Source organism: Pleurodeles waltl, chromosome 6, assembly GCF_031143425.1.
Source record: "Pleurodeles waltl isolate 20211129_DDA chromosome 6, aPleWal1.hap1.20221129, whole genome shotgun sequence".
NCBI lineage: Eukaryota > Metazoa > Chordata > Amphibia > Caudata > Salamandridae > Pleurodeles > Pleurodeles waltl.
In genome coordinates this window covers 73413340-73425717 of record NC_090445.1, presented here as the reverse complement: position 1 = coordinate 73425717, position 12378 = coordinate 73413340, and the positions used below count along the sequence as shown (strand labels likewise).

Genomic DNA, 12378 nt, shown 5'->3' with positions numbered 1-12378 from the left:
CGTGTTGACCAGTGTTGTCCTGCTGAAACACATGCGCAGCTACATCGTGTTCCCCCAGGTGGAGGATTTGGCCACAGTGAAAGCTGACTTTTATGCCTTGGGACATATCCCCAACATCATTGGTGCCATTGATGGTACACATGTGGCATTTGTAGCCCCCCCCCCCCCACACACACTTCCCCTGCCCCCCACCCCCTGGAGAAATGAACAAGTTTTCAGGATTAGAAAAAGCTATCACTCTATGAATGTGCAGATGATGTGTTTGGCGGACCATTACATCTCCAATGTGAATGCCAAATATCCTGGCTCTGTGCATGATGCCTTTATCTTGAGAAATAGCAGCATCCCATGTGTGATGGGCCAACTCCAGAGGCACCAGGTGTGGGTAATAGGTGAGCCCAAGGTCCCCACACACTATGAGTAGGTGTCTGGGTATGGGGTTGTCCCAAAGGGTTAGATGGTGTCCAACAGTTGTCCCTTGATATTTGCAGGTGACTCTGGTTACCCCAACCTCTCATGGCTACCGACCCCAGTGAGGAATGCCAGGACAAGGGCAGAGGAATGTTACAATGAGGCACATGGGCGTACAAGGAGGATTATTGAAAGGACCTTCGGCCTCCTGAAGGCCAGGTTCCGGTGCTCCCTGTACTACTCACCCAAGAAGGTGTGCTAGATCATCGCTGCATGTTGCACAACCTGGCCTTGAGACGCCAAGTGCTTTTTCTGCAGGAGGATGTGCCTGGAAATGGTATTGTGGCAGCGGTAGAGCCTGTGCACAGTGAGGAAGAGGAGGCAGAGGAAGAAGATGTTGACAACAGAAGCAATATAATTCAGCAGTACTTCCAGTGACACACAGGTAAGACACTGTAAGTTCACTTTACATTTCAGTTTCCTGTTGGACATTGTACATGGCAGCCTGTTTCCCTATGTCAGTGGCCACTGACTGTACCCTTTGGCATCTCTATTTTCAGATCTCTGTGCCCCACTCTGGCTCCTGCTATGTGTACTGCTGCCCACCAAAGGTCATTCCAAAGTAAATTTAACTGTATATTTGAGTTGCAATGCTTTGATAATGTTGTACTAATACAGTTTAGTATTTGTTCCAAGGGTGTTTATTAAGTGCTCATAAGTAGAGGGGGATGTGCAATGGCTGGGCTGATGGTGGAGGAAAGTCCATGGTAGAGTCCAGTCTCTTGGTATCACAGGTGCATTGTCCAGTGAGTCATAGGAAGGGGAGTAATGGCAGTTCAATGTGGACAGGGTGACAGAGTGGGACAGAAGGGTGACAATCAGGAGAGTCTTATTTCCTGGCGGGGGTCTTGACTATGTTCTCTGGCTTCTGCCTGGATCGCAGGGACCGTTTGCGGTGTGGTTCTTCTTCTGCAGGGGGTGGGGTGCTGAGGGTCTGCTGTTCCTGTGGTGGGGCCTTCTTTCCACTAGCGCCAGCGGAGGTGAAAAGGCTATTCATTGGTTTGGCTAGTGTCAGGCGCCTGTTGTTGTGCCACTGCTTCCCTCATGGTCTTGCCCATGTCAGCCAGCACCCCTGCAGTGCTGACTAGGATGGTATAGATGTATTTTAGGTTATCACTGATCCCCAGGTACTGTCCCTCCAGCAGCTGCTGGGTCTCCTGCAACTTGGCCAGTATCTGGCCCATGGTCTCCTGGGAATGGTGGTATGCTCCCAGGATGTATGAGAGTGCCTCGTGGAGAGTGCGTTCCCTGGACCTGTCCTCCCCCTGTCGCACAGCAGTCATCCCAGCTTCCCTGTTGTCCTGTGCTTCTGTCCCCTGAACCGTGTGCCACTGCAACTGACCCCAGGTCCCTGATCGTCCTGTGTTTGTGGGGTTGCCTGGGGTCCCTGTAGTGGTGGACACACTGTTGTTTGACGTGTCCTGGGGACAATGACATGGGCCCGCTGGGTGGGTGCTGTCCTGGTGTTTCCCTAGGGGGGAAGGTCTGTGGTGGGTTGGGACTGTGGCAGACCGCTAGGGAACCACCAGCTCCACCATGATCTTGGATCCCGGCGGTCTGGAGGTGGCGGAGGTCCTAATCTGCCAGGGCAGCGCTGCAAGCAGTGCTGCTCGGGGAGTGAGACCTCGTTCTCCACCAGCAATTTCATGGCGGTAAACCCACCATGGAAAGGCTGGTGGAGAACAGGTGCAGGGGGGCCACAGGGGGGCGCCTGCACTGCCCATGTACTTGGCATGAGCAGTGCAGGGCCCCCCCTGGCCAGCACCATCACAATGTTCACTGTCCGCTTTGCACCCTGCAGGCGACAGCATTACCGCTAGCTCGATTACAAGCCGGAGACAATGCTGTAGCCTGTTTCCCACTAGGCAAGTGGGCGGAAAATTAGGTTTCCAACTGAGTTTTCCATTCACCAAACTCATAATGAGGCCTTCAGTGACACAAAATTCATAATTGTGATGTGTTAATCCTAAAACTCCCTATGAGCTCCTTGCTGCATAACTGCCTGCGGGGCCTGTGAATGAGTGATCCACAGGGAGCCTACAGCCTGACTGGAACTCTACTGCCATAGAAACCGCTGTATAATGTATACAGTAGTTGTTCAAAGTAAGTGTCTACTAATCACCCTCTGCCCCCCTCTGTTTGTTTAAGCAGAGTAGGAGCCGGCCCCTATGTAGCTAATCAAGGGTAATACCATCAGAAGAGCTTATAGCACAGTTAGCTTTGTTCTAGGTTCCAAATTTGGTAGGGAAGGTGGGGGTGCAGGTAAATGTGTCCTGGTGGAACTGGGCAACCACAGCGGGAGGGATTTGGGAGGAGTGTGGTTGAGTTCTGTTATTTCGTTTCTTGATATGGTCAACTTCACACTACGGTCTGATGCTTGAAACAAATTAGTCAGTAAGATATTACTACGTCCAACAGCTGTAACATACATATGGATTAGAAAAGTTCTCTTTGTGGTATGAATTAGAGGAAAAAAGTCCCAATTGTTCCTAACATTGAATGTTGGAGCACTTAACCGCCCTTGTTAAATGTGTCAGATGTTGGCATACCTTGATAGACAGCAAATCAGTACTGCACCCCTACAGGAGAAGCACATTACCAAAAGTGTGAATCTGCTTTTTCTAAAAGATTTACAGCTCACTGCAATGCTTCATCGTATTCCTCTTATGCTCAAGGGGTGGTAAGGTGATCAAAAATGTTCAATATACTTGGCACCAAAATAGATGACCATGGCAAATATGTTATTCTATAGGGCATACCAGGAGCTACACATATTATGCTAGTTAACAGTTAATGTTCCAAAATTGATGACCTTGGCTTCTTTAAGTTACTGCCCCTTGAGCCAAACATCCTGTTCTGGGATGGTGACTTAAATTGCATTCTGCATGAGCAACTTGACAGATCCTCTAGCTCGGCTAGGTACAGATTGGCCACTGCCAACTCGTTGAAGCAAAAACAACAAGATGATGAATGCAATGCTTGAATTAATTTCAGCGACTGGCAAAAAAAACAATGGATTGGGATGTGGCCCCCAGAGATTGCCAGTGGTTGAGATTAATTCAAGCATTTGATGTTTTCGCAGCCAACTCACTGAAGCCCATCCTGCCGGAACATAAACTGCTGGACATTGGGTGGCACAGACACTGACAGGATAAGGCACCTTCTTTTCTACAGTACACAATAAGTGGTTAGGTTTGAACTTTTTCGCTGTCCACCTAGGATGTCAGCAAGTAAATAATGAATTTCAACAATCTTATATATTCTAACATCACGTTATATTTGATTATAGATTATGTGCATCAAACTAGGTAATAGCCATGATCCTAATTCAATTATGTTTAAAAAGTATTAAAATAATGGTGACAGCAGACCTTACAAAGATGAGCAGCAGCAACTGAATTCTTTTCTCTTGTAGTAACTAAGTTGTAGGAAGCTGGCTCTGTATATACTATATCAAAATGAGATTTAGGCCCCCATTACAACCCTGGCAGTAAATGCCGTGCTGACGGCTGCTAGCATACCGTGCCCACGGCAGTATTCCGCTATGGGTATTATGACCCACACTGAGAACTCCGCCACTATACAGACACCCACACAAGTCCGTCAGCCCAAAGGTCAGTGATAAACTGGCGATAGCAAAACCCACACCATTACGCCAACAGGAATACACCCACAGTATCACGACCCATGAATCAATGCCGCGGTCTTTCAAACGTGGTAAACCATTGGCGGTACACACCGCCGCGCTCAAAATACACACACATTTACAAAACACCACCACATTGGACAATTCAAACTACACACACCTGACATATATACACACACTACACCCACACACTCACACCACTATAAAACACACAGCCACATTACCCACAACCCTTTCAATGAAAAACAAGATTGCCAACACAGAGAGACACAAGCCAGGAGCACCCACTCAATCAGAGGCACAGAACACCATCACCCATACACCATCCACGCACATCACAGCATACACCCTATCACATCACCCCACACATCCTCACACAAATCACTCACACCACATCCATGGCACCCCAAAGACACCCCAGGTTTTCAGAGGAGGAGCTAAGGTTCATGGTGGAGGAAATCATAAGGGTAGAGCCACAGCTATTCGGATCACAGGTGCAGCAGACGTCCATTGCTAGGAAGATGGAGCTATGGCGGAGAATCGTGGACAGGGTCAACACCATGGGACAGCACCCCAGAACAAGGGATGACATCAGGAAGAGGCGGAATGACCTACGGGGGAAGGTGCGTTCCGTGGTTGCAAGACACCAGGTAGCAGTACAGAGGACTGGCAGTGGACCCCCATGTCCTCCCCCACAACTAACAACATGGGAGGAGCAGTCTTGACAATAATGCATCCTGAGGGCCTCGCAGGAGTAGCAGTAGGACTGGACTCTGCTAAGTCAAATCTTTACTACTTTATCCCCCCCACCCTACCTGCATGCCATCACAAACTCCTACCCCTACCCTCACCCCCATCACTCCACCTCCTCACCCATACCCCACCATCACAACCCACCCATCCCAATACCAAACCCTGCATGTAACACCAATGCATGGACCCCCAACACAGACCTGCATGGACACCCATCGCCGTAGCATGCCCAGTAGAGAGACTCACCCAGCCCACAAAATCACCACTCACACAAGGCCAAGCTGACAGGGAAATCACAATCATACAGGGAAACACACCCATGCACAAGATTGCACACGCAGATACAATAACACTGCATTTCCATCCCCACAGGACCCATACCGGAGAGGACGTGCCAGCTACATCCAGTCCCCCCCCCCAAAGCGGCCGACAGTGACGACAGCAGATCTGCACACCTGGATCACGACGACCAACCTGGCCCATCTGGGACCTCTGGACAGTCGGTTACCCTGCGGTTCAGACCGGCACACTCGTAATGAGGCCCTGCGTCTTGATGAGGACGATTGGGGTTCCTTGTGCTCAGGGCACTGAAATCTGGCACATGATAATTTCTCCAGGAGTTCAGGTTCCTTTTTGAGGGGACTGAAAGATATGTTGTTTGACTTGGTGAGAGATCTTCAGTCGAGTCGGATAAAGTGTGGCATATTGGATTCCTTCCTTCAGAAGTTGTTGCTTGACCGGGGTGAATTTGATTCTCGCCATACTGCTATGGTAAAGTCAGGGAACAGGGAGCTTGAGTGACCATCATAGAATAGAATACTTTACTTGCAGGCCAGTCGTAGGGCAGTGTCCCTAGCTTGAAAACTAAGAAGCCTAGCAATTATGGGGCGGCCTGAATCACCAAGGGGGCCTCTAGACCAGTGTTCCCCAACCCCCGGGCCGCGGACCGGTGCCGGTCCGTGGATCAATCTGCACCGGGCCGCCCCACTGTGGCGGGCGGTAAATGTTTGATAATTTTTCCGTGGCCCGCTTGTCACACAATGGGACAAGCGGGCCACGGAAAAATTATCAAACATTTACCGGTCCGCGGCGATAAAAAGGTTGGACAACACTGCTCTAGACAACCGATCTATGTGCACTGTCCACTACAGGAGGCATGAAAATAATTGAGATCCAAGTGTGTCAGGCATCAGTTTTAATATATATAGTTTTGTATCCTGCAAGTGTTTTCAGGGGTACCTAGTATGCAGATATTATTACACTTAGACCTTGCCTCCAAGTCTTTGTTTTTAGCAGTGATAATGTTTAGTCCCTTTTTCATATTTCAGCAGCTTTTCACCCTTAGTGTTAAGGTTGTCACCAACATCTGACACTGTTTGTTCTACTTCCTGCAACCTTATGTAGTGTTTCTCTAGTTAATGCAAGATGCAGTCCATTCTGAGGTTGTGTGCCCATCTTACTGTTAATAGAGGAAAGTCTTTCCTATATTGCTCCAAGAAATGTCTTCATGCAGTCATTCACAACTGATCTAGTGTTGACAGGACTCCAGTCCCACCATTACCTCTAGTAAGCATAGAACCACATCTGGGTTCAAATAGAAGTTTGGGCAGTTTGTCCTCTGTATTACTTATGTTTAAGCCAGGGTGTGTGTTACCTTTATTGGACATGCTGCCACCGGGGCCCTTAGCTCATCACCTTGCCATTAATGTTAGCACTTTCACATCTGCCAGATAAATCCTCCTGTTTAGGTCAACAGGCATGAGCAAGAGCAGTAAAAAAAAAAAAGAACCAGGCAGCCGAACAGCAGTCATAGGCCTGCTTCCATCTCTTAAGGCATGTGTGTAATTGTTATCTAAGTAGTAAGCCGCTTTGGAAGCGAGACTTTCAAGGTCAGTACAAAGGTGCCCTTGGCATCTCACAGATGTTCTGTGTCCCCACATCTAGTCCTCCCTCCCCCCACACTTTGCCTCTGATCGGGGAGGAGGGGGGCAAAAGCAGACTTCTCTTCCTCAGGAAATCCACAGTCAGTAGTAGTGGTGCAGCATTAATGGCAGCAGCACCATGTATGCTTCCTAGACACCACAAGGCTCCAGCACCTCCATTTAGTATCCAGTGGAGGTCCTGATTCCAATCCCGCTGTGGCCCGACATACCTCCAGTCAAATCCTTGTGCCGAGATGAATGAAGACACTCACCAGGCACCCTGGCTACCATCCGTCCGATTCATCTCTCAGAGCGCCATCAGTGAGGGGCAGTGGTCTATACAATGTCCTTGCTACCATGTTGGACACCCGAACAAGGAAATTTATATGAGGGGGGCAGTAGGGTTCCACTCTTGTGACACAGGTAAAAAGGCTTGCTAATTTCAAAGCATGGTGTGATGTCACCACCACTCTACAATCTGTTAATTCTCAGGGCTTGCTTGACAAGTCCAGGGCTAGGCACATGCCGAAGGCAGGCATAGGCCTGTGTGCACATGCTAGATTAGTATCAGTGTGGGGTCAGACCTCCAGAAACCGGTATCCCAGATACTTGCAATTGGGCACGCAGGGCTTGATAAGTGACTGTATACCATTCTGGGGTCATTCCTGGCCCCACAGTGATTTTCTTGTGTGTATTCATGGCCTTGGTGAGAGGGGGCTGTTTCAGTAAGCACAAATATATAAGGTGCATAAAGATTGTTGTACTTACAAGGGCTGTGCTCCACACAATTGCAAGCTTTACAGATCAAAATATCAGTTTGTATGTATTAGAAATGGGGTCTTTGGTTGACAGTCAGGTTAATCCCTGTTCAAGCAAGAACCCTCACTCTAGTCAGGGTAAAAGAGAGTCACCCTCAGCTAATCCCTGCTTACCCCCTTGGTAGCTTGGCAGAGCAGTAGGCTTAACTTCAGAGTGCTAGGTGTAAAGTATTTGTACCAACACACATTAACTTAATAAAAACACTACAAAATGACACAACACAGGTTTAGAAAAATAGGAAATATTTATCTAAACAAAACAACAAAAATCCACAGTACACAAGTCAAGTTATCAATTAAAAAGCTAAAAGAGTCTTAATGTAGTTTGAAGCACATACTAACACTGTTAGCGTGAAAATGTACCTTGGGTGTGTCAAAAATAACCCGCACTGGTGCGTCAAAAAGAGCTTGCGATGCATCGATTTCACTCACGAGCGAGATCTTGCATTGTTTCTTCTTTCGTCTGGGTCCGGCGCGTCATTTCTTTTCTCTGCAGGAGAGCGATGCGTCGAACTGGTCAGCACTTCTAGGTCCGGGCAGGCCTCGAGTTGTTTTTAGATGCCCAGCGGTACTTGCGTCAGAAATCCAGTCGCACGATGATCTGAAAACCACGCATCGCTGGTTGTGAACGTTGCGATCTCCCAGCCTCCGTCAGCAATGCTGTGTGTCGTTTCTCCTGCTCCCTGCGTCGATTCTTCGGTCGCTTTTCCGGCGAGTGTTGATTTTCAGCCGCGGAGCCGGCAGCGCATCGTTTCTTCAGCCGCAGATTGGAGTTGCGTCGATCTTTACCCCGCACGGCGCTCTGTGCGTGGATTTCCTCCTCTTAGGCTAGCAGCTTCTCCTTTCAGGGTCCCAGGAACTGGATGAACACCACAGAGTAGGAGTCTCCCCAGAGACTCCAGGTGCTGGCAGAGAGAAGTCTTTGCTGTCCCTGAGACTTCAAACAACAGGAGGCAAGCTCTAAATCAAGTCCTTGGAGATTTCTTCTCAAGATGGAAGGCACACAAAGTCCAGTCTTTGCCCTCTTACTCTGGCAGAGTCACAGGAAGGGCAGCTCTTCTTCCTCAGCTCTTCAGCTCTTCTCCAGGCAGAGGTTCCGCTTGGTTTCCAGAAGTGTTCCAAAGTCTGTGGTTTTGGGTGCCCTTCTTATACCCAATTTCTCCTTTGAAGTAGGCCTACTTCAAAGCTAAGTCTCTCTTAAATGTGAAATTCTGCCTTGCCCAGGCCATGCCCCAGACACTCACCAGGGGGCTGGAGACTGCATTGTGGGAGGACAGGCACAGCCCTTTCAGGTGTAAGTGACCACTTCTCCCCTCCCTCCTAGCACAGATGACTCATCAGGAAATGCAGACTACACCCCAGCTCCCTTTGTGTCTCTGTCTAGTGTGAGGTGCAACCAGCCCAACTATCAAACTGACGCAGACAGGGAATCCACAAACAGGCAGAGTCACAGAAATGGTAGAAGCAGGAAAATGCCCACTTTCTAAAAGTGGCATTTTCAAACACAGGCGGTCATTCCTACCCTGGCGGTAAAAACCGCCAGGGCCGGGGACCGCGGGAGCACCGCCAACAGGCTGGCGGTGCTCCCTTGGGCATTCTGACCGCGGCGGTACAGCCGCGGTCAGAAACGGAAAACCGGCGGTGTACCGCCGGTTTTCCGTTGCCCTGGGGAATCCTGCGCCGCCATGGGGATTCCGACCCCCATACCGCCATCCTGTTCCTGGCGTGTTTTGGCCGCCAGGAACAGGATGGCGGTATGGGGTGCCGTGGGGGCCCCTGCAGTGCCCATGCCAATGGCATGGGCACTGCAGGGGCCCCCGTAAGAGGGCCCCACCATGATTACACTGAAAATCGCGACGGGTGCTACTGCACCCGTCGCACCCCTTCCACTCCGCCGGCTCCATTCGGATCCAGCATCCCCGTGGAAGGGTGTTTCCCGCTGGGCTGGCGGGCGGCCTACTGGCGGTCGCCCGCCAGCCCAGCGGGAAACCCAGAATACCCGTGGCGGTCTTTTGACCGCACAGCGGTATTCTGGCGGTTCCCGCAAGGCCGGCGGCATCTGCCGCCGGCCGGGGTCAGAATGACCCCCACAGTCTTAAAATCAACTTTACTAAAAGATGTATTTTTAAATTGTGAGCTCAGAGACCCCAAACGCCGCATGTCCATCCGCTCTCAAAGGGAATCTACACTTTAATCAGATTTAAAGGTAGCCCCCATGTTAACCTATGAGAGACACAGGCCTTTCAACAGTGAAAAACAAATTTAGCAATATTTCACTGTTAGGACGTATAAAACACATTACTATGGCCCTCCTTACAACCCTGGTGGTCAAAGACCGCCAGGGCTGTTTCTTAGGAAGCACCGCCAACAGGCTGGCGGTGCATTCCTTGGGATTATGACCGTGGCGGTTTACCGCCACGTTGGTCCCGGCGGTTGTAATCCCCAGCAGCCCCGGGGATTACGAGTCCCTTCCTACCAGCCTTTTCATGGCGCTAGGAACCGCCATGAAAAGGCTGGCGGAAAGGGGAGTTGCGGGGCCCTTTTGGCCCCCCGCACTGCCCATGCTGCTGGCATGGGCAGTGCAGGGGCCCCCTGCCACGCCCCATGGAGTTTTTCACTGTCTGCATAGCAGACAGTGAAAAGGGCAATGGGGGCAACCGCACCCGTCGCACCGCCGCAACACCCCCGGCTCCCGTGTTGCGGCCAACATCCCCGCTGGGCCGGCGGGGATCTCGTAATGGCCTCCGCAGAAGTGACGCTGCATTGGCGGCCGCACCGCGCTTACAACTTGGTGGGCGGCAGTTGCCACCCACCAATGTTGTAATGAGGGCCTATATGTCCTACCTTAACCATATACTTCACCCTGCCCTTGGGGCTACCTAGGGGCTACCTTAGGGGTGCCTTACATGTAAGAAAAGGGAAGGTTTAGGCCTGGCAAGTGGGTACACTTGCCAAGTCTAATTTACAGTTAAAACTGCACACACACACACTGCAGTGGCAGGTCTGAGACATGATTACAGAGCTACTTATGTGGGTGGCACAACCAGTGATGCAGGCCCACTAGTAGCATTTGATTTACAGGCCCTGGGTCCTCTAGTGCACTTTACTAGGGACTTACTAGTAAAACAAATATGCCAATCATGGATAAACCAACCAACCCTACAATTCACACAGAGAGCATATGCACTTTAGCACTGGTTAGCAATGGTAAAGTGCTCAGAGTTCAAAGGCCAACAGTAACATTTCAGAAAAATTAGGAGACAGGAGGCAAAAAGATTCGGGATGACGCTGCATAAGCAAAAAAGTCCAACAGTATGTACTACAAACACATTAAAATTCGCAAATGGATTAAGGACTTAACGTTTTGGGAAATCCTAAATCCTTTTGTGACTTTCAGTGTGTTTTTACTATATAACAACTGATACAGTTATTATTTTTATGGTTTTGTGTAGTGTGAAATAGATTCATAGAGTTGCATTTATGGTTTTGTGTAGTGTGAAATGGATTCATAGAGTTGCACAGAATATTACAGAAGTCACAAAGTCAAAATTGCCTAAATTAAGCAGTCAGGTGCTACATTCAGGTGAAGATTGTATAGAATTTTAACCAGTAAAGACATTCCAGACAAGAACCTAGTAAATATAGGATACCAAAAGGAGGCCACAGTTATATGTGATATTCAGGCATAAATGCTTCAGATTAAAACATTCGATATAATATTCAGTAATCTTAACAGAATATGCCCCCAAACTGGCTGTGACCTTAGAGTCTACCAGAAGATGAGTCATTTTATATGGTTATAGATAATGCCATTTACTTTTAAGGATTTTTAGGAGGCTTTTGTTCTGATAGCATGAAGGAGGAAATTCCATAACTTCAGCACAATCAAAAGGAAGAATTTTTCAAATCTGAGGCCGTATTACACATGTGCCCCGGGGCGCAACAGGCATTTGCACCCACTTTGCGGGCACCTGGGGCACTTTGGTATTACAGATAGCGCGGGCACACAAATAGCACCAGCGCTATCTTCGGAGGCGCACCATGCAAATGAGTAAATCTCTTTGCCTCTGCACCTGTTCTGTATTATAGACGTGCATGCAAAGGCAAAGAAGCTCTCAGGAGGCGCACTGACAGTGTGTCACAAAAGCTGGCGCACTGCCATTGTGCGCCTGATAGCAGCCCTCTGGAAGGGGCAGACACTCACTGCAGCCGCCTGCAGGGGGATCTCTCACTCCTCCAAAAGTGCAGGTGTATTACCTCTTGCACACTGAATCACAGAGTGGCTGCTTCAAAGCCTCTCCCTATTTCACTTGAATGCGCTGCCCCCAGGACAGCTAGAGTTTGCGGCTGCCCTGGGGGCATCACATTCATTCTAATACAGCACACTCTCCTTGTTTGCACCAGGTGCACCTTTTGAAAGGTACGTCCAGAGCAAGCAAGTAAAATGTGCTGTATTTGTAATACGGCCCCTGGAGTTAATTATAAGGGTGTCTGACCTATGGAATTGATGGTGTCCTCTACAAACTCTTTTGACTTGTGAAGAAAAGGGTTTGTAACACCCCAACCTTCCTTGCGACTTGCAAATATATACATCAGTGTACATCAACTGTTACGGAGGTTGCAGGGGATTGATAGAATACCTGACAGGTAGTTAAAAGGTCAATGGCACTTGTATATGATGCATAGGAGCTCAAAAGATATTCTGTTATGTTTAGGGTTTGCTGTAAAATGGAAAATGTCAAGGCACAAAAAAACTATACCACAAATG

At 49.1% G+C, this 12378-nt stretch overlaps 1 protein-coding gene across 1 annotated transcript in view; it reads left to right on the top strand.

Moving 5' to 3' along the window:
• LOC138299219 (E3 ubiquitin-protein ligase TRIM39-like) overlaps positions 1 to 12378 on the top strand; it is a 216941-nt gene that overhangs the window by 69706 nt on the left and 134857 nt on the right. The window lies entirely within an intron of this gene.